Source organism: Triticum aestivum, chromosome 4B (assembly GCF_018294505.1).
Source record: "Triticum aestivum cultivar Chinese Spring chromosome 4B, IWGSC CS RefSeq v2.1, whole genome shotgun sequence".
NCBI lineage: Eukaryota > Viridiplantae > Streptophyta > Magnoliopsida > Poales > Poaceae > Triticum > Triticum aestivum.
The window spans coordinates 646,395,670-646,419,518 of record NC_057804.1 but is presented as its reverse complement, the minus strand read 5'-3'; the positions used below and the strand labels follow the sequence as shown (position 1 = coordinate 646,419,518).

At 42.3% G+C, this 23,849-nt stretch overlaps 1 long non-coding RNA gene across 1 annotated transcript; it reads left to right on the top strand.

Annotated features, from left to right (window-relative positions):
- The first annotated feature begins 21,611 nt into the window (after positions 1–21,611).
- On the top strand, positions 21,612–23,549 carry LOC123089585 (uncharacterized). Its single transcript, XR_006442329.1, has 2 exons — positions 21,612–21,747; positions 23,206–23,549. It is a non-coding gene; the product is annotated as an uncharacterized lncRNA (long non-coding RNA).
- Positions 23,550–23,849: the final 300 nt, after the last annotated feature.

Genomic DNA, 23,849 nt, shown 5'->3' with positions numbered 1-23,849 from the left:
AATTTAAGCAATGCCATTTAATGTCACTGGATTATTTTAGGGTTAGCTGTTGATTGTGGATGTATTAAAGATTTTTCAGCTAAGGCATTCTAGTGTTGTTGCACAGCCAGTATACCAATGATGAAACTTGTTACTACCTTCAGATTTTTGCACTATTAATGCTTATAGATTACATACCTCACATTCATGAGATAAGTTAATTTTTTTGTACAGTGTCACCAAAATGCCAAGGCGTTGATGTCATTTTATTTTGGTTAAACTGCACAAACAATTATGAAGAGAAGAGGAAAGGTCAAGAGTGGGCACTTCCTCCTCCGGTTCATTCGATCAAGTTTTTATGTTTGATCGATTATCAAGATTGGGATAGCAATTTTTAAGGTCCCGCCGATTTCGAAATACTTGGAGGTACATGGTTTGCAATTTTTTTATACTGTCATTAGTTAATAATGCTAGTTACCTTCAGACTTTTGTATTTGGTTTAATGCTCATGCACAGCTAGTATACCAATGCTGAAACTTGTTACCTTTACATTTTGTATTGTTAATTCTTATAGAAACCTTCCAGTGCTAGAGTTTATTGAAATCTGTTTAGTAAAACCATTGTACTATACCCTGTAATAAACTAACTACTCTACTGTTGCACTAGCCACTGGATTAGTGTATATTTGTAGTATTCGAATGGTGTTGCATTAGCGTATGGACATAAATAAAGTGTGGCAAGCTTTCCCAGATATGTGCTCAAGAAAACTACTACCTATTTTTCTAAATACTAGACGTTTGGGTACTTTAAGTTGAACCGTGAAAACGTCTTATATTAAGGAACAGAGGGTGTAGAGTTCACTCAAATTATCCCGGTAAAGCTAGTCACACCTTTGTTAAAATTAATGTTCATTATGTTATCGGAGGAGGTCTGTATGATTGGATTATAATTTCAGTTGTAATTTCACCTCTTCCATCACTGCGAACATGGATATCCTTGGTCTGATGAAGAATAGGCGCTATATTTCTGCTCTGGACCAGCAAATCAATTCAGTATGAAATTGTCCAGGGCAAAACATAACTGTATCAGATTGTCCAGTGCAGAACATGACAGATGCTAAGCGGAAGAGACATGTTTAAACCGAAAATACATGGTGTGGTATATGTTTACTAGCTGCTTGATATTTGTGAAGACAGAGATGTCTGCCCGTTGCTATTTGGCAAACAAACAAAGTATCCTCAATTTTGGTTGAACTGCACAAGAGAATAGTATAGTCACTGCATGCAGTGCCATTTGAAAATAGACACAAATATTGGATAGTCACTTCATGGATTGCAGAAAAGTAGTACTGTACTATTTACTGGCCAACACTAGGTGCTTCATTGCTTTGGTCTGATTATACAATGGGCATCATTTTGCCTAAGTTAAAGTTTGTATTCCGAAAATAGTCTCGCGGTGTGATCAAGAGAAGACCAAATCATATTGCAGTGGATGTTCCTCCATCATGTGTGGTTCATTCTCATGGTTCTAGCTGTTGGTGAAACCACTTACGTTTGCAAGAGGAATTGTAGACTTCACAAACAAATTTGTCTTCCAGTCTGTACTGAATGTTGGCCAAGAGAAGCATTCATGTTAGTAGGAAGAACAGATGTTTTTTCTAGATCTTTGCTTTTGGAGCTACATATTTGTATATGATATATGAATCATTGAGATGCATTAACATGTTGATCTTATGTACGGGAATCGTACTAGTTAGGTTTAGTTGCGACGCAAGATCCGAAGTGGCTGATCTTTGCTTTTGGAGCTACATATTTGTATATGATCTGTGAATCATTGAGATGCATTAACAGTTACTTATTTTTGTTCGCTCAGTGTTTACAAGTTACTGATCGATCACTAGCTAGCCTACAAATGCGCTCCTGGCAGTTTTATTTGCGACGCAAGATGCGAAGTGGCAGTTTTTTGAATAAAAATGCCTACCTCTGAAGAAACTGACAAGCTACACTATCGATCCTACACGGATAAAAATGCCTACCTCTGAAGAAACTGACAAGCTACACTATCGATCCTACACGGATAAATAACGGATCACGCACGTACTACCTCCTTTCCGGTTTGCAGGGCTCAATTCAAGAAACGACCTACTCGATCCTACACGAATAAATAGCGGATCACGCACGTACTAGTACCTCCTTTCCAGTTTGCAGGGCTTAATTCAAACCTCTCACCAACCAAGGTACTCCCTCCGTCCGGGTTTATTAGTCCCGTGAGAAAAGCAGCAAGACCAAGGCATGGCAATAATTAATGGCATGCAGAAGTTTAAGCCTAATTAATTCCAGCGATTTAAGTGGCTGCATGTGTGCCCTCGGCTGCGACTCGTCTCATGCTACTTCGTGTACTGCCTGCGAGCGATTCTGAGTGCCTGCATGCAGCTGGCCATAATTAAGGCAGCTAACTAATGCGAAAAAAGATACGCTTTAATTTTTGCGGGCTTTTTAAATCCGTGGAATCATTATTGACAAGGAGGGAGATGATTCGAGTGCACTCGTTTGACCGCCATGCCAGCGTGCGACCCAGACGGGACAGGATGGCACAGTCATAATTTCAGTTTCTCTAGTTTTCCACGGCAAGCTGGTGCGCTAAGCCATTATGCATTGAATTCCGATGACCGTCGCTCTACCTTCCCCCTATAAGTACAGTTTCCCGGCCTTCTTCGGTGCCACCGTGACCCAACTCGCCAAATCCTCATAAGCCCCCACCGGCCTGACGTTGCTCGCCACGTCCGCCATGCCCCTGCCCGTCCGCGGTAGGCGATGCCGGACCGCCGGAACTAGTGTTCGGTTTTTCACCGGAAGGCAGACGGAGGGAGGAGGCATTGTATCTGTCTTTAGATGGCAATGCGGAGATTGAGGAGTTGTTGGAGTGCGACCGCATGGTGGACGAGCGGGAGTTGTTGGAGAGCGACCGCCTGGCGGAGGAGCAGCGTATCGCTGATTTGCGTCACCAGCGGGACATGGAGCAGCAGCGCACCGACGCTCTGAGTCGCGAGCAGAGCGCCCACAACTGGGCCGACTACGTGGAGGCCGGCGCCCGGCAAATAGCCCTGGAGGCTGTCTGGCATGCACGCATTCGCGACGCTGATTTTTACTACCAGCTCGTCAAGTGGGTTTCCTGCTTGGAAGCCGAAGCTTTGGTGGACCACGCCTTCATGGAAAGGGCCAACGCGTGCGAGCAACACGCCCTATCGCACCTCTTGCAAGTCCGAGGCGAGGCACAGGACGCCGGTGCCGGAGTTTAGCGTGCACCACAAATGGCGGCCGGCATCGTCTAGTTAGCTAAGAGTAAGTTAGTACTTGTACGCTACTAGAGTATTAGTGGGAGTAGATAGTTAACTTGGCTATGATGGTTGTCAACGTGGAAGTTCAATACTCTATATGTGGATCAGACGTGTTACTTTGCTCTGAATGTTGAACTTTTCGTTTGAACGTATGGAATGGGCTGTTATTTTTTTAAATGGGTTGTATTTTTCCTCCACGGGTTTAGAGGCTGACTTGTGGGCCTAGCAAGTTGACGCGTACACAATCAGGAGATGATTGTACGTGGAGAGGATGACAGCATGGACCCCGCCAAGGTCATGGCAGTACCCAAGCAAGTGCCTCCTTATTTCAAGCCAATAAAAAATGGCTCCTTCCAGTGGATTTCTGACATCTGAGTCCCATGCCATTGTCAACATAGTCAATAAACGAGAGAATTGCACAACGAGCGGCTGACACCAGGGACCCAGCAGCTCGCCAGTTATTTTCTGTTTTGGGTTAATTTGATAAATGTCACTCCAAATCTGGTGTATCCGAGAAATGCCACTGCAATTTCCAAACTTTGAAAATGCCATTTCTAGTGGCATTTTTTGAAGTCTGGAGTGGCGTTTATCAAAGTTTGCAAACTGCAGTGGCGTTTTTCAAAGTTTGCAAAAATTGTAGTGGCATTTTTTTAAGTTTGGAAATTCCAGTGCATTTTTATGAATCGCCATAATTGGAGTGGCATTTATCTAATTTGTTTTTGAGACGGAAGCAGGGTGTCAACTGGGCTATGCGGGACACTTTGGCATGTCTAGACAGGCTTTTCTTTTATGTTTGCCATAGACCAGCCCAGTAGTTTTTTTTTCTTTCTAAAAATGGCTAGCCCAGTTTTTTGTGATTTGTCAAGTAAGTCGCTTTATCAGGCCTGTTGGGCTGCAAATCTTTCAAGCCGAGGAGAGCTTCATTCGGCTGGCCGAGAAAATGGCCTATCAGTAATGAGAAATGGGTTGTACATTTTTAAAACACATCAAACCGACAATTAGTTTCAAATATCTCTTTTTTTCATTTCGAGATTTTAAATTGCATTGATTTTTATGCGTGGACAATTTATTCGATTTTATATTGATATACATTTATTTTTAAAATCAGTCTGAATGTGACTCGAAATTTCGGGATTAAAAACAGTTCAGACCGCACCGACATATGCAAAATTTCGTATAATTTTTTAACCGTGGCCACAATATGGGCTGTAATGCTAACAAAAAGAATATGGGCTCCAAAAAACCGTATGAATTAGCAAATGGGCTGTAAAATATTTGAAATAATGGCAGATGAGCTGTATGTTGTTTTCCACAGATTTGAGGCTTTCCACAAATGGCATGTATATTGTTGGATGTCCATCCAACCGCCGTCGTGCTTCTTCAATCTCTGCTCTTCCTGCTCCAGCCACTCAAACAAGCGCCGGCAGGACTGCCTGCTCCCTCCTCCCCGCGGCCGGTTGTGCTGCCGCGCAGGCCTCACCGCCCCACCGTACTCCCATCGCTGGCCTAGTCATCCCTCTACTCACCCACAGTCCCACACCTGCTGTCGTACTCCCCTCCGCGTGGGAAACAACTGCCGAGTCTTCCCTGCCTCCGTGCCATTCCCTTCCTAGGCCTCGCCATTGTCCACCGCCCTGGTGCTCTCGGTGTGGCGTGGTCAACGTGGTCAACGACCGACATGCATCTGACAGCTGGGTCCACGGCCGCACGCAAGGAAATGTCTCCTTATTACACGCAAAATAATGATTCCTCCACCTAACATCTGGGATCCACCGAAAGGGCCTATGTATTTCGCGAAAATTACCGCCGCTGACAGCTCGGATCCACCAGCTATATCTTTGCACGCAAGGAAGTGCTTCCTTATTACGCACAAAAAATGAATACTTCCCCTGCTAGCTAGGACCCAGTATAGTGGGCCTACTAAGTTGACGGGGACGAAGGGCTTTGTCAACTTAGTCAATATGGACGATTCTAGTTTGACTGGCCGTACGATGTCCATCCAACGGCCTTAGTGCTTCTTCAACCTCTGGTCTTCTTGCTCCAGGCGCCCAAAGCAGCGCCGGTCATGCCGCATGCTCCTGCCTCCCGTGGCCAGATGTGCTACCGCGGAGGCCTCACCACCCCCTACTATTCCCACTGCTAGCCAGGCCCTGCGGTGACGGCAGCCTCACACCACAGCCGAACCAGTGAACCCTCGTACTCCTCTCCGCGCGGGCTTCCACTGTCGTGTCTTCCCCGGCTCCCCGTCGTCCCCTTCCAAGGCCTCGCCGTCGTCCACCGCCCTGGTGCTCTCAGCGCGGCGTGGTCAATGTGGTCAAGGAACGACTTCCATCGCACGTGGACTTTACATGGAGAGGCTGACAGCTGGGTCCACGGCCGCAGCAAGGAAGTGCCTCCTTATTACGCGGAAAATAATTATTCCTCCACCTGACAGCGGGGATCCACCGGACGGGCCACCATATTTTGCGAAAAAACGTTTCCCCCTGACTGCTGGGACCCACCAGCTACATCTTCGCACGCAAGGAAGTGCGTCCGGGCAAAAAAAACGATTCGCCCCCCTGACTGCTGGGACCCACCAGCTACATCTTCGCACGCAAGGAAGTGCCTGACAGTCGGAACCCACCTAGTCGAAGCGTACATAGCGTTGTCATTCTGGTCGCGAACGTGTACGTACATATATACTGGTCAATGTAGAGGCGCGTACGTACAGCGGCCAGGGTGCAAGAAAGAAAATACGGCCACGTGTGTGTACATACGGACGGGGTCTCAAACGCCTACTCGCGCATATATATGTACGGCCAGGGCTCGTGTACATTGGCTGGGTCGGAACGGAGAAACAGCGTCATCGTCGTGTTCATGGGGAGCCAACCGGCTGGGTCGGAACGGAATGCGTCGTCGTGTTCATCGGGAGGGCTTGGACGGAACAGGCGATGGAAACGAGGCCTAGCGTACCGCAGAATGGAGGAAACGGCCTTGTGTTCGACCGGCCACGTTCGAAACGGGATCCTGTTCATCGGGAGGGGTCTGGCGTACCGCAAAACAGAGGAAACGGACCTCCCACGGTCGAAACGGGGGTCATGTTGATCTGGAGGGGTGTGGCGTACCGCAAAACAGACAAAACAGACCTCCTACAGTCGAAACGGGGGTCCTGTTGATCGGGAGGGGTGTGGCGTACCGCAAAACGGACGAAACGGACTTGTGTTGGAGCGTTACGGTCGAAACGGGGGTCCTGTTCATTGGGAGGGGTGTGGCATACCGTAAAACGGGACTCCACGGGATACTGTTCATCTCCACCGTCGACCTCCTCCAGCCTCCACGGGCTACTGTCGACCTCCTCCAGCCTCCACGGGCTCATGTTCATCCAGCCTCCACCGCGCGCTACTCCACCGGCTACTGTTCAACCACCCCTCCATGGGCACCCCTCCACCGTCTACTGTTCATCCAGCCCTCCACCACACCACGGGGTCCTGTTCAACCACCCCTCCACGGGCACCCCTCCACCGTCTACTGTTCATCCAGCCCTCCACACCACGGGGTCCTGTTCATCCAGAGGCAATGCCACCGCTCAATGTTCATCCACCCCCCCCTACAACGCTCACTGTTCATCCAGAGAGGCAGCATCGATCGGCTTCGGTTAGCATCAGTAGCGAAGGAATCGCTCGATCGGGTTCAGTTAACAGCCATCGATCGATCGCTCGGGTTCAGTAACGCGTAGCCTGCAGTGCAATCACTCGGGTTCAGTTAAGAGCCCAACGCCTCGCTCGGGTTCAGTTAGAGCCAACACCTCGCACACACGCGCGTACGTGTACGAGAGAAACGCGCATCGCTCGGCCCCCGACCTCCCATCGTAACCAGGAACTCCTCGAAATTTTCCTCGCCCTCGCTTTTACCACAGTTTTTTCCGTCATGGACGGCCCAAAGAATGTCATGCAGCTGCGTCTCCGGCCCGCCCAGGACGAAAAGCCCATTTTCTGTCATGATTTTTTGTCATAGAAGTAGGAGCCCACCACATCTATGATGATACCAGGTTTTGTCACAATTATCTTCATAGAAGTGTCATATGTATGACAGAAAAATATTTCGTTCGGCCCAAAATGTCACGGATGTGTCTTTTTTTTTGTAGTGCTTTCAGTTTATCAACTGAATTGCTTGAGGACAAGCAAAGGTTTAAGCTTGGGGGAGTTGATACGTCTCCAACGTATCTACTTTTCTAAACACTTTTGCCCTTGTTTTGGACTCTAACTTGCATGATTTGAATGAAACTAACCCGGACTAACGTTGTTTTCAGCAGAATTACCATGATGTTGTTTCATGTGTAAAAAACAAAAGTTCTCAGAATGACCTGAAAATCCTCGAAGACAAGTTTCAGAAAATATAAAAAATACTGGCAAAAGATGAAGACCAGGGGGGGCACACCCTGTCCACGAGGGTGGGGGCGCGCCCACCCCCTCTGGGTGCGCGCCCCTGTCTCGTGCGCCCCCTGTAGCTCCGCCGACCTTAACTCCAACTCCACATATTCCGTCTCGTGGAGAAAAGAATCAGAGAGGAAGTTTCATCGCGTTTTACGATACGGAGCCGCCACCAAGCCCTAATCTCTCTCGGGAGGGCTGATTTGGAGTCTGTTCGGGGCTCTGGAGAGGGGATTCGTCACCATCGTCATCATCAACCATCCTCCATCACCAATTTCATGATGCTCACCGCCGTGCGTGAGTAATTCCATCATAGGCTTGCTGGACGGCGATGGGTTGGATGAGATTTACCATGTAATCAAGTTAGTTTTGTTAGGGTTTCATCCCTAGTATCCACTATGTTCTGAGATTGATGTTGCTATGACTTTGCTATGCTTAATGCTTGTCACTAGGGCCCGAGTGCCATGATTTCAGATCTGAACTTGTTATGTTTTCATGAATATATGTGTGTTCTTGATCCTATCTTGCAAGTCTATAGTCAACAATTATGTGTTATGATCCGACAACCCTGAAGTGACAATAATCGGGATACTTCTCTGTGATGGCCATAGTTTGAGGAGTTCATGTATCACTATGTGTTAATGCTTTGGTCCGGTTCTCTATTGAAAGGTGGCCTTAATATCCCTTAGTTTCCACTAGGACCCCGCTGCCACGGGAGGGTAGGACAAAAGATGTCATGAAAGTTCTTTTCCATAAGCACGTATGACTATATTTGGAATACATGCCTACATTACATTAATGAATTGGAGCTAGTTCTGTGTCACCCTATGTTATAGCTATTACATGAGGAATCGCATCCGACATAATCATCCATCACTGATCCATTGCCTACGAGCTTTTCATATATTGTGCTTCGCTTATTTACTTTTCTATTGCTATTGTTACAATCACTACAAAACCCGAAAATATTACTTTAGCCACTGTTACCATTACTATCATACTACTTTGCTGCAGATACTAAGTTATCCAGGTGTGGTTGAATTGACAACTCAACTGCTAATACTCAAGAATATTCTTTGGCTCCCCTTGTGTCGAATCAGTAAATTTGGGTTGAATACTCTACCTCGAAAGCTGTTGCGATCCCCTACACTTGTGGGTTATCAGTGTTCATCCCACGCACGTACACCTTTTCCATTCCATAGCTATAAGAGTTCTTCAACTAATGGCCTTAGGTACACATCAATGTCGTTGTCGGGTTGCTTAGGGCCTTGGATGAGCACTGGCATCATAATGAACTTCCGCTTCATGGACAACCAAGGAGGAAGGTCATACAAACATAGAGTCACAGGCCAGGTGCTATGGTTGCTACTCTGCTCCCCAAAAGGATTAATGCCATCTGCGCTTAGACCAAACCATATGTTCCTTGCGTCACCTGCAAACTCCTCCCTCTACTTTCTCTTGATTTTTCTCCACTGCGACCCGTCAGCGGGTACTCTCAACTTTCCGTCTTTCTTACGGTCTTCTCTATGCCATCGCATCGCCTTGGCATGCTCTTTATTTTGGAACGAACGTTTCAACCATGGTATTATAGGAGCATACCACATCACCTTGGTAGGAATCTTCTTCCTGGGGAGCTTGCCCTCGACATCACAAGGGTCATCGCGGCTGATCTTATAGCGCAATGCATCGCATACCGGGCAAGCATTCAAATCCTCGTACTCACCGCGATAGAGGATGCAGTCATTAGGGCATGCATGTATCTTCTACACCTCTAACCCTAGAGGGCAGACAACCTTCTTTGCTTCATGCATACTCTCGGGCAATTCGTTGTCCTTTGGAAGCATATTCTTTATCATTACCAGCAACTTTCCAAACCCTTGTCAGATACACCATTCTCTGCCTTCCATTGCAGCAATTCCAGTGTGGTGCCCAGCTTTTTCTTGTTAGCTTCGCAATTCGGGTACAACAATTTTTTGTGATCCTCTAACATGCACTGCAACTTCTTCTTCTCCTTTTCACTTGCGCAGTTTCTCTTTGCATCGGCAATGGCCCGACCTAGATCATCAGCAGGCTCATCTGATGCCTCTTCTTCAGCTTCTTCCCGCATTGTCGGCTTAGCTTCTTCCCTCATTGCCGGCTCAGCTTCTTCTCCCATTGTTGTGCCATCGTATTCAGGGAACCCATGGCCGGGATAGATGTCGTCATCCTCTTCTTCTTCATTGTCTTCCATCATAACCCCTCTTTCTCCGTGCTTGGTCCAAACATTATAGTGGGGCATGAAACCGGACTCAAACAGGTGGATGTGAATGGTTCTTAAGTTAGAGTAGTTGTGACCATTCTTACAGCCAACACATGGATAAGGCATAAAACCATCCGCCCGCTTGTTTGCCTCAGCCGCAAGCAGAAAAGTATGCATGCCCTCAATAAACTGAGGAGAGCATCGGTCATCGTACATCCAGCTCATCTTCATTATACAGCACCGAATAGACCAAATTAATACAAGTTCATACATAAATTAGTTCATACATAAAGTTCATACAACACTTAAATGCAACATATATACAAAAAACTCTCTAGCTAAAGCATTTAGATGCAACAACAAATGTGATCAAGATCGCAACTAAGGTAACAATTGATCCAACAGCATAATGATACCAAGCCTCACTATCAATGGTATATTTTCTAATCTTTCTAATCTTCAAGCGCATTTACTCCATCTTGATCTTGTGATCATCAACGACATCGGCAACATGCAACTCCAATTCCATCTTCTCCCCCTCAATTCTTTTCAATTTTCTTTCAAATACTTGTTTTCTCTTTCAACTAAATTTAACCTCTCGACAATAGGGTCAGTTGGAATTTCTGGTTCACATACCTCCTAGATAAAAATATCTATGTCAACTTGATGGGCATAATTTGTCATAAACACGAAATGCAACAAATAGTTTTAAAAGAGAATATACCACATCCGAATCATAACACGGACGAGGGCCGACGGGGACGGATATGAAAACCATGGCACTATGTATAACAAACAACGTGCGGATAAGATAATTATACGAGTAACTATATATCTAAATCACACAAGCATGAATTTTTTTATATAAAAAAGATAAGAACAAGAGGCTCACCACAAGGTGGTGCCGGCGACGGGTCGGTGCAGACGATCGACGGTGGTTACGACGGAGACGGGAAGGCACTAATTAAGTAAACCACACCTATATATGCAAACTAAGTGTTATTTTGACCTCGAATTGCATATAAATCAAATAAACTATCACATATAATTCCTTCCAAATTACTAAAACCCACAAATTAATCACTATATAAAGCATTGCAAGAGCTAATCTAGCAATGAGAGATGAAAGGACAAAGTTGCTAACCTTTGTGATCATTTGAATGGATGGGGTTCAAATCTTGACAAAATTTAGGCAAAATGTGTGATGAGCTCGAGGAAGAGGGGAAGAACGGAGAGGAGAGGGGAAAGGGAAGAACAGGGCGAGCTCGAGCTCGGGTGGACGAAGGGTTTATATAGGAGTACCTTTACTACCGGTTCGTGGCACGAACCGGTACTAAAGGTGCTGGAGGGGCCCCGGTCTGACAACATCCTACCATCACTCTATTTAGTACCGGTTCGTGGCACGAACCGATGCTAAATGTTCGCCATGAACCGGTACTAATGAGAGCGGCCCGCCTAGCCATTGGAACCGACATTAATGATCACATTAGTGCCGGCTCAAATACGAACCGTGACTAATGAGCTAAACATTAGGCCCTTTTTCTACTAAGTGTACCTGCACGGCTCCGGCGATCGCTCGGCTTGCCAGTGAGGATTTTGCTCCCGTCGAGCACGTTGACCCCAGCCATGTTTGCGAGCCTGCCCCGTCGAAAGGCCCGCTAGCAGTCCGTCCTTCCTTTTTTTCATTTTTCTCTTCTTTGGTATTACTAGCAAAAGAGCCCGTGCGTTGCAATGGGAAAAAAATAACACATGGTCTTGGCCAAAACCATGACTCAAGACCCTAATAGGTCCATGTCCTTTATTTTAACATGGCATCACAGTTGTGTTGCGGACGATGGACCCAGTGCTCATACAACGAAAACGCTTTTGAATGGGGTTAGTTCTAGGGCTCATACAACGAAAACGCTTTTGAATGGCTTTTGAATGAGGCTAGTTTGGGACACCTAGGTGCCTGGGCACCTTGCCTATCCATCGTTGGATCATGCTTAGCGACTGATTTGGAAACCAATGTAAATGATTTAACTAGTAGTTAATTTGGCAGGCTTTAATTCTTTAATCGTCTCATGCATGCATGTCAAATCATAGAAAAGGAAGGTGATTAAAATACCATAATGAATAAAAATCAACATTTATTACCTCCTTATATAGCACCTATTAATTCATAGAATAAATCACTACAGATGTAAATACATGTGTATGTTACGTAACTTCAGTAGTAGGTATACACATACACATACCCCGTACATGTACTTTTTTTTGAAAGGCACACGCATATATACATAATTTCGTTAGTTGGTATATGCATACCCGCGTATGTACATAATTTTGTTAGTGGTATATGCATAACCGCGTATGTGCATAATTTTTTTTGGTAGGTATATGCATACCCGCATATGTACATAATTTCTTTAATAGGTATATACATATCCGCTTTGTATATAATTTCTTTACTACCTAAAACCCAGAATAAATCATTGGATATATACATACCCGTGTATGTACATAATTTCATTAGTAGGTATATATACCATGGGTATGTTTATATTATTTGGAGTCAGCACAATTTGTTGATATAAATAATAAAATATTTTGTCATGGATACCTCATGAAGATATCAAATTTTATGTATACATATATTCATTTGTGCGTAAAAATTCACAAGCCGCTGAATCACATTGTGCGTACATAGTATACCTCGATCTAAAGAGGATGCATGTAATCATGTACATCTCTTTCCTTTTTATTCTGTCGTTCTCACTCACCAATTAATATGTGTTTTAATTCTACACAAATTAATAAATGCAAATGGGTGGACATGCGAGCTATTAAATGCTAGGTGTCTGGGCACCTAGGTGCCCCCAACAATTTACCTATATAGGACAAATTTTTCCTACTACCGGTTGTAGTTACACCCATTTTTATTTTGTACGTTTTAGGTAGTATCTACCATACCGCAGTGTATGTATGCGTAAAATGTAGTATGTAAGAATATTTAGGTAGTATATATACTATTTTTTAGGTAGTATGTAGTATATTTTTAGCATACTTCTTTTTACATATAAATATGTATATATTTTCACAAATATGATAAAAACATGGGCTCACATGCAATTTTTTCACATAACTCGCTTTGAAGTATCTTAGATATAGTATATGAACATAAAAAAATGATAAAATAGTATATATACTACCACGTAGTAGTATATGAGAAATGGGTGTAGCTACACCCGGTAGTAGGATGCATTTTCCCTATATATATCGTGCGAGCGCACGCTCGCTTTGAATAAGACGAGAAATATGTTGTTTTACCCTGAGAGGTTTTACAGAGGTGTGCATGCGTGATTATCGATGTTTTCTTCCCTTATCAATCTGATTTTAATTAGTATTTATTGGCAATTTAGATCGCCGCCGGCACGAAAGAAAAATAGACCATGCACTGTAGATTAAGTTGGCATCAAAAATAATATTTTAGAAATATGTAACAGCTAAAAATAACATCATATTTAGATTCTGCATATTTTTCTAATCAAACTACATCCGTTCACGAACTGAGAAAAAAAGTTGTTTGAAAATATACTGAATAATTGTCTATGTAATAGCGTGGTCATGTACGTCCTGTGGACCTTTATATCTATATCTATATCTATACCTACTAATAAAGCAAGCTGTGTTTCGTCAATTTTTTCATCCGTTCACCACCGAAAAGAGTTTTTTTTTATCTGAGGTGGTACTAAATTCTTATGCGTTTATCTGCTAGAAAAAAGAATTTCCGTACCCGGGCCGCGTGTTGTGGCCCAGCGAAGCAAGCCCCGTTATTTTTCTGCCCACGCAGCTGGGAAAATTCTATTTTCCGAACCGGGCGATAAATAGTCAGAGTTTCGCAAATGACAACCTATAATGGGCTGGCCCATTTTTCCTTATTTTTGTGTTTTACTTCTATTTTTATTCTCGTTTCCCTATTTCCTTTTCCCTCCCAAGTTTTTTTCTTTAAGAATTTATTTCGTAAATTAAAAATTCTCAATAAACCTTTAGAATTAAAGATAACACATTTTGGAAAATGTTCAGAATTCCAAAACTTTGTTGCTATTTGGAAAATATTCGAAACTTGCAAAAAGTTTCCCATTTTTCAATTTTTTTATTGTTTTTCAGAATTGTTCGAGATTTCTACAAAGAAAATGGCATGTCAAAAAATGCTCTAGATTCTTAAAATATTCCTGTTTGAGTGAATTTTTGACAATTTAAAATAATGTTCGTGTATAAAAGATACACATGTTCTAAAGATCTTATGAATTTTCAATACATGTTCCTGTTTTAAAAATTGTTCACAAATTCAAATCATGTTTATGTTCTTATAAAAAACTGGGTGCTTTCAGAAAATCTTTGTGAATTTTATAAGATGTTCCCTTCATATTTTGTTCGGGTTTTTCCAAAAGTATACATAATTTTTAAAAAATTGTTCAGGATTTAAAAAATTGTTCATGTTTCGTAGAATGGTCAGAAACTTCATACCTTAAAATCCCCTCGATTGAAAGGATTGATAAGAAAAGTAGATTAAATAACTCATCGGCCTTCTCTGGCGTACGATGACGTAATAAAACTCTTAATTGCCCTCGATTAATGAATGGAAAAATAGTGGATTGATTCCTTCACACGTGGCGAAACCGAGAAGCTAAATGTTTCTTTTTCGTGTGCACATAGGGTTTTGCTTGCGCATATAATTCTCACTAACTTTAAATGTATATTATTTTATCTCTCGTTGCAACTCACAGACATATGTGCTAGTAATAACCTACACACAAATCCCACGGTAACTTTGACCCAGGGTTATTGAAAAACAACCTCAGGTAACTCACGTGAATATAGCACGTTAATATATGAATCGCATACCCGATGCATACATACAAACACCGCGATAATTTTGACTAAGAAGGAAAAAATTGTTTAAAAACATACCCCGGTAATTTATGTGAAAATAGCACGGTATACAAATCGCATATCCGAGAACTTACGTACAAATAGCCTGGTAACTTTGACCAAGGAGAACAAGAAAGTTATTTAACCCGGTATCTTATGTGAAAATAACATGGTAATATATGAACCGAATACTCGATAACTTTCATACAAACATTGTAGTAACTTTGACCAAGGAGGGGGGGGGGGGGGGGGGGGGGGTTGTTAAAAAAACATACTTCGTAACTTATGTGAAAATAGCATGGTAATATACGAACCGCATATCCGATAACTTACATACAAACATTGCAATAACTTTGACAAAGGAGAAAAAAGGGTTGTTGGAAAACATAACCTCTCCCCCGATAACTTACGTGAAAATATGATGGTAATATACAAACCGCATACCCAAACACCAGATAACTTTGAGCAAAGAAAAATAAAGTTGGTGAAAAACAGAACCCCTATAACTTATGTGAAAAGTGCACGGTAATATACGAACCGCATACTCGATATCTTACGCACAAACACCACGGTAACTTTTGACCGGGGGAAGAAAAAGTTGTTAACAAACATAACCATGATAACTTATGTCCAAATATCATGAGAACTTACATACCACATGGGTGATAACTTGTGTAGTCTAGGCATGATAACTTGTGACCTGGAAAAAAAAGTCATCGGAACATACCAATATAGGATCTAGTTTCGAAGATCTTGTCGTGACGAATCTTTTATATGAAAACGGTTTCTGCATCTGACTGACGGTTTAAACTACAAAACATTTTAAACTTTTAGAATAAGGAGAACATATGATGACATTAGCTTTGTTGTCCACCAATGCATACATGTAATTAGAGAAAGGAATACACGTGAAAGAAAAGTAAGTCATCTTAATGCATGCATGCATGTAATTGTATGGAGGAAAGGAGTGTGGTAGTTTTACTTATATGGCATAAGTGTGCCAAATATCATGGTCCTCTAAAAGTATTAAATGCACATTTGACAAATGCTGAACATATACTCAGATAAATGTTCAGCATGCACTTGAAAATGTTGAGTGTGTACCAGAAAAAAATCCAACAAAAATTAAAAAATAGAAAAAGAAAAGAAAAACAAACCAGCAAAAAGGAAAAATAAATAAAAAACAGTGAAACCCCGTAAACACCAGTCTATAAAAATAATATTGATCAAAACCTTTTTAAAACCAGAGGGAAGATTCCCTAAATCCATACATGCTCTTCTCAAAACCAACGCTATTGGCCAGACCTATCAGAGCGAACACTATAGGTGAGTTGTAGTTCTGTCGCGCAGTAAGCAAGACATAGCCGAAATCACTAATTAAAGAGTACTCTTTCCAAAAATCACTTCCACCTTCTCAAGTTGAGACAAGTGGCGCACTGTGCATGTGTGCCACCTGTTGCAACCTGGGAGTTTTCCTTTTTTCATACATTCATTTATTCAAAATATTTTATCTCCTAAACCGTGTGTCCGAATCTCGAACCGTTTTTACCATTGGATTTCTCGCGTCGAGATCTTCAAAACTAGATCACATTTTGATATATTTTGATGAATTTTTTTCACGAAAAAGCTGGTCGAAAAAAGCAGAAGGAAAAACCAAATCAGGACCATTTTTTTCCCTTCCCGAAAGCCGTTTTCGAGAGGCAAGGCCGTGCCTGTCGCAGAAGCAAAATCATGCCTCTCGCAAAAGGAAAAAACATATTTTTTTTGTTTTCGAGAGGCACGGAAAAGGAAAAAAGAAGAGAAAACACGTGTTTTTTCGAGGAACGACCGTGCCTCTCGCGGAAGCAAAACAGTGAATCTCATGAAGGAAAAAAAAGGGAAAATGAGTTTTTTTTTTCATTTCCGACAGGCACGGTCGTGTCTCTCGCGGAATCAAAACCGTGCTTCTCACGAAAGGAAAAAACGCGCTCGTTTTTTCGTTTTCTAGAGGCACGGCCGCGCATCTCGCGGAAGCATAACCGTACCTCTCGCGGAAGCAAAACCTTGCCTCTGACGGGATTTTCATTTTCGAGCGGAAGTACAATCGTGACTCTCGCGAAAGAAAAACAAAAAAATTGTGTTTCCTCGCAATTTTTTTTCATTTTATTTTGTCGAAAAGCTTAGAAAGATCGGAAAGCCGAAAAACCCAAAAAAACCTATCTAAAAAGCCAAAAACGCGTGTGAAAAAAAAATTCAAAGGGATGTGCAGCCCACCCCTAATTATCGTTGGGAGGCTTCCGAAGAAGCGAATCTCAATTAGTTGCTCCTCGGCATAGCACTAACGTTTGGTATCGATCTTTCTATACTCGCCCAATTATTTGTTTCGGAAATTGGGTTGCTTAACACGCTTGCCATGTGCTATAGCTAGTTCATCATTGTGGCAACCACTTGTGCAGCGTCTCCATCCTCAAGGCAAAAGGCGTACTACCTCCGTCCCGGTGTATAAGTCATTCGCGTAGTTCTAGGTCGATAATTTAACTATCTAAATATGTATTATATGTGACAAAAAATATATATTTAGAAACTACATCCGTGTGGAAATCTAGTGATATACTTTTCATGACATATAACACATATTTAATTCCTCAAATCGATGACCTAGAACTACGCGAATGACTTATACACCCGGACGGAGGGAGTACCATGCCACGCTAGTCTAGCCGGCGCTGCAACATCATTAGTCACGGGAGAAGATCCCTCAAAGCTTCACACAATGATCGGTGGTGCCACCACCGCAACTTAATTAGCGCGAACGAAGCCGAATAAGGGCGCTGATAAGTCTCGCTTCACGCGAGACGAGCGCAAGTCTCGCTTAAGGTTCGCGCGATTTGGGCTGGCCCAGGGGCGCTAATATGTCTCATTTTTTTATTTGTTTCTTTTCATGTTTTTTGTTTCTGCTTTTTGCTTTCTTTTTTTACTTTTCTTTACGCTTCAAAATATTCAAATTAGATATATTAAAAATAAATATACATTAAACATTTGAAAAATATTGTGCAGGCATTTGAAAAATATTAAATGTTCATACAGAAAATGTTTATCACGTATATGAAAAATGTATACAAAAAACATTGTGTGAAACAATTTGATCATGTATTTAAAATGTTAATCAAGCATTTGAAAAAATGTTGAACAAGTGTTTGAAAAATATTATTCAAGCATTTGGAAAATATTAAATGTGTATAAAAAAATATTGACCATGTATTAAAAATGATGAATTGTTTTCATCATGTATATAAAAGTGATAATCAAGCATTTTGAAAAATAAATGTTGAAATAGTATTTGAAAAATATTAATCGAGCATTTGGGAAGTATTAAATGTGTATAGAAAAAAATGTTGACCTTGTGTTAAAAAATTATGAATTTTTTATCATTGTATATAAAAATGTTAATCAAGCATTGAAAAATGTTGTAAAATTATTTGAAAATTTTCAATCAAGCATTTATAAAATGTTAAATGTGTATAGAATTTTTTTACCATGTACTAAAAAATGATGAAAATATTTGATCATGTATATAAAAAATTTATCAAGAATTTTAAAAAATGTAGTACAAGCGTTTGGAAAATGTTAATGTGTATAGAAAAAATGTGAGAATGTATTAAAAACCATTTAATATTTTTAATTATAAACTGTTAATCAAGCATTTAAAAAAATGTAAAGAATGTATAGAAAAAACGTTGACCATGTATTTAAAAAATGTTGACCATGTATTCAAATTATGTTAGTCTTGTATTTGAAAAACGTTAAAACTGTGTATAGAATTTTTTTTGACCATGTATTACAAAAATGTATAGTTTGTATTGGAAAAATGATAGGCGTGTATTACAAACATGTTGTTCACATATACAAAACATGTAGAATAATAACCAAAAGAACAAAGAAAACCGAAAGTAGAAACAAAATAAACAAAATAAAAAAAGAGAATAAAGATGCAAGAAAGAATGAAAGAAAAGGGTTAAAAAAAAGAAAATAAAAAATAAAACAAAAACTGAAAAAGAACCCGAAGAAAACGGCTTGATTAGCCTCAAGTAGGACGCGCCCCTAGTACTTACCAAGAATGGAACATGGGCGGAGTGGCTAACGCAACGCGTGATCTCCCTAGAAACATAGCATTCGCGACCGAATAATGTGGCATCATCACTCATAGCCTCGCTAGGCGACACAAATGACCGAGCTGCTAACTAGGCCAGGCCAGGCCAGCCCAATTGCTGCGCCGAGAAGCGAGAATGGAATGGAATAGAAAATCCTCGGGGGCGACCAACCGAATGAACCACCTACACCACCCGGGCAAGGCCGGGCGAACCAAGATTAACACCGTGGCGACACGCCCGGGTCGCCAGAACATGCCCGGCCGGCACACGCCACTGCCGCCGCCACACAAGTAAGCTGCTAGCTGGAGTACATTTTTTCTAAAAAAAGCTAAGTTGGAGTACGTTTCTACTTTTTGAATCAATCTAGCTGGAGTACGTAAGAACGGTGTGAGCATGTTTGTTAGCTCGCATTACCTCCAACCAGGTCAGTTGCATCAAGAAAAACGCGTTTGGTTGGAAACCAGGTGGGTTGGCTCGCATCGGCACGAACTTTAAAGCAGCGCAGAGCCAGGCTCGCTGGAAACCCTTAAATTTGCAGTTTCCAACAAGCCAGACCGAGTGCGGCGCAAAAGGGATACAGCGCGCACATGAGGTGCTACTTGTGAACTGCGTTGGGATTAACCCAAAGAGTAGAGGATGATGCAGTACAATAAAGATAAGTATTTTCCTCCGTTAAGAATAAAGGATATCAATTCAGTAGGAGAACCAAGCAACACCACATAAGCAGCACCTGCACACAAATAAAAAATCCTTGCAATCCAACACAGAAAAGGGGTTGTCAATCCCTTCACGGTTACGAGAAAGATTAAAATGTATGGTATTTGATAGATAGATCGGACAAAAATACAAAATAAAAAAATAAAAGTAAAAACGTAGAAAGGTATTATTAGGATTTTTATATGATAAAAGATAGACCCGGGGGGCATAGTTTTCACTAGAGGCTTCTCTCAAGAAAATAACATACGATTGGTAGATAAATTACTGTTGGGCAATTGATAAAAAAACAAATAGTTATGATAATATCCAAAGAAACGATCATGTATATAGGCATCACGTCCGAGATAAGTAGACCGAAATGATTCTGCATCTACTATTATTACTCCACCCATCGACCGCTCTCCAGGATGTATCTAGAGTATTAAGTTCATAAAGAACAGATGAATGCCTTAAGCAAGATGACATGATGTAGATAAGATAAACTCACGTGTGAATAAACCTCATCTTTTTACCCTTAATAGCAATGATACATACGTGTCATGTCCCCTTCTGTCACTGGGATTGAGTACCGCAAGATCGAACCCATTACAAAGCACATCTTCCAATTGCAAGATGAATCAATATAGTTGGTCAAACCAAATCAATAAATCGGGGAAGAAATACGAAGCTATAACAATCAAGCATAAAAGAGTTCAGAGAAAACTCAAATAATATTCATTGATAGATTTGATCATGAACTCACAATTCATCAGATCCCCACAAACACACCGCAAAAAGAGTTACATCGAATAGAACTCTAAGAACATCAAGGAGGGCATTGTGTTGAATAACATCGAGAGAGAAGAAATCATCTAGCTACTAAGTATGAACCCGTAGGTGTGTGGTAAAATACTCACGCATCCTCGGAAGGGCAACAAGGTTGATATAGAGCCCTCCGTGAATGAATCCCCCTCCGGAGGAGTGCCAGAAAAGGTCCCTAGATGGGATCTCTCGAGAACAGAGGCTTCCGGCAGCGGAAAATGTATTTCATGGACTCTCCTATTGGTTTCCTGATTTTAGAGAATTTATAGAGGCGGAGTTAGGTCAAACTCCGCCTCGTGGGCCCCACAAGCTACCAGGGCACACCCTACCCCCTGGGCGTGCCCTGGTGCCTTGTGGGCTACTGCTCCATCTTCTCATCCCCTCCCAAAACTTCCGGCGTCTCTTATAGCAAAAAAATCTTCAAAAAATTTCATGGCATTTCGACTTGGTTTGGTACTGATATTCTGGCACGCAGAAAATAGCAACTGGCACTGGGCACTAAGTGAGTAGGTTAGCTACATCCAATTCATAAGTATAACAATAGTGTCTTTTGGTGGCTGGGCTACAGGCAGGCCGCAATCTGGTCCGTCAATATGGGCTTTGGGATTGTTGATCTGTCATTTCATTGCAGCAGCGTGGCAGGGCTACTGGGTGAAATACGGCCCTTGATACACCTACGTGCACATAGGCGTATTGGTGTTCGGCCCACCAACACAGATGTTCCTCCGGCCCGCGGGATGATTGCTTCGGCTGGACCAGCTGTTTGGGACAGGATTGATGTTTCGAATCAGCACATATAAAGTGGGCCTGGTGACCTCCGTGGAGCAAATAGAGCCACGCGACCAGGTTGGCTCGGCATTCGCCTCTCTTCCACACAAGCTCGGCGCGGCGGCTGCTCTGTTATTTCAGACAGGCGCACCGCGGCGGCGATTCCCCGCCGGCGAGATGTCGACCGACGGCCTCGAGCTCGACGGGTATGTTCATGCTGCTTCAATGGTCTCCTACCTCAATCTTTGCCCCATCTGATTCGACGGCGTTTTGTGTTTTGGGAATGCCTTTACTGATCTTGCTAGATCTGATTGTAGGACGGGGGGAGCACACATCGCCGGATGGAATTGTACTGTGTTCCGAGTGGAATCCCAGGATTCCATGAGTGCGCTAGCTCTATAGACGGAGAAGGCCGGCGAAGCTCAGGAAGCTGGAGATGGGCAGAGATACGAGGTGTGCTCTGAAGCTACTAGCGGGTGTTTCCTCTCATGCTTTATTCGCAGCTGATAAGCTTAGAACTGCTTCTCCCATGATGCGTGTACATCAAACTGATAGGTGTGTGTGAAGATCAATAGGGATAGTTCAGGTTAGGATGTGTGCTGCTCTGGCTACGTATTTTTGGAGGTGCTGAAGATTAAGCATAATATTAGTTTGATTGATGTTAGGTGATCTTTCATTCTCTACGCTAGGTGGATTACGATACAAGTGCATATGATTGGAGTGGCTTGCCTATTTTCTGTCTAACTTCTCGTTCACTGAAGTGGGCCGTTAGGGGTGCTGGTAAACAAGGAAAACATGTTCAGATTACTCATTTCAGATTTGTGTGTTGCAAAAATATGGGTTACCTCCAGTGGTAAATTCACTGAAAACAGTGAGGGAACATCAGATCTCCTATTGTTTTTACACTTGTTGCATCTTAGCTATGGGTGATAGTTCGCTTTTGGCTAGTTAGCATACAAGGTAATCTGAAGCTCAATGTTTCACCACACATGATTTTAGTTTTCAGTGAATTTAGGGTGCAAATTTGGTGGGATGGCAGTGCTAACTGGATTGTCAGAGCATATATTTATTGGTTTTAGTTTCAGTGCTAATGGGGTTCTCGGATCATATACTTTTTTGGGCACATGGTTATAGGTTTTCGGTGCTAAATTAGATTTGTCAGTGTATGTACGTTGTGGGACATGACCAAATGGGGGCGAGCTTGATCTCTGATTTAGTATTTAGGATTCTTAGAACATGGCCAAAGTATTATTCAGTACATGACCAAATTGGATTCGCCTAACTAAATGGGATTCGCATGAGTTTTAAGTAGGTGTGAATAAGTAGTGTCGTTTTTTGTTTGTGATGAGCTTCAATTCACTGGAAGGCGCGTGCGTGCTTTTTGATTCGTAGGTGGGCTGTTTGAGAGTACAAATGAGTATCCGTCTTGTGCTTAAGGAAAATTCAGCGGAAGGCATAGCACTGGTTTTGGATTGTTAGGTGACTCATTTTCTAGTAATTTTTCGCTGGTGGTTTGCTTGGGACAAAATGTTCAGGATGTTGGATTCAGTATGTGGGTGCACTGGAAATTTGAATGCAGTTTGCCATGTTTGTGGATGCACCGGTTTTCTATTGTACCAGAAGGCACTGGATTTATTTGGGGGTGACACTTTTGTATTAAATTTTGGCTGATGGTTTGCTTGGGACAAAATGTTCAGCAATGTAGTCCTGTTTGTTTCCTTAAGCACAAGCTGGTTGTGTTAGGTTGTTGGTCTCGTCAGATGGTATATATATTTTTAGCTGTGATGACTGTGTATGGATAACTATTTTGCATTTAGTCGTGTAAATTGTACATCGAATAATTTAGTCCATATTCCGATTGTTCATTACACAAACCGGGCTAACTTATTTTGCTTTTTGTGTTCTTGTTAGACACCGTTTCAGGGTTTGGATTGGGAAAGCACCGGATGAGAGGGAAATACACCCGGATACGAAGACATCACTTGAATTGTCTGTACGCGCTTATGTAGAGAAACAGAATGGCCATGTTGTCAATCCTACAATTGGCACAAGTTTTGACTTGTTAGATGAGGGTTATGAATTCTACAACCTTGACTCATGGGAATGTGGTTTCTAGCAAAAAGTAGATTGAATGTTCAGCACTAGAGATGCATGCAAGAGACTGTGTGTGCTTGTGTGGTCTGTACTTTTAAATGCAGATCTTTGTGCTAGTTCCTGATTTGTATTGTTGAAACCAAACTGGACAGTTTTGGAGACTGGAAACTTGACGTTATTTGTATGTCATCGGCAAAGCATATCTTGTGCCCACAGGCAGAGTGGGGGCGCGTCTGAGTTTAAAAGTAAAAAACAATGGCTGCTGATTAACTCGTTTGTTATGCTTAGCTATGCTAACAGTAACAGGTAGTCATGCCGTGTCCTTGTTTACCAGCAACCCTAATGGCCCACTTCAGTGCTGACGCCGTGTAGTGTCAACTAGATTCATTTTTAAACCAGGGCCGTGCGGTGAGGGCTGATGAAATGACAAGGCAATGTTTGCATTGTGCCAGGGTTGAGCA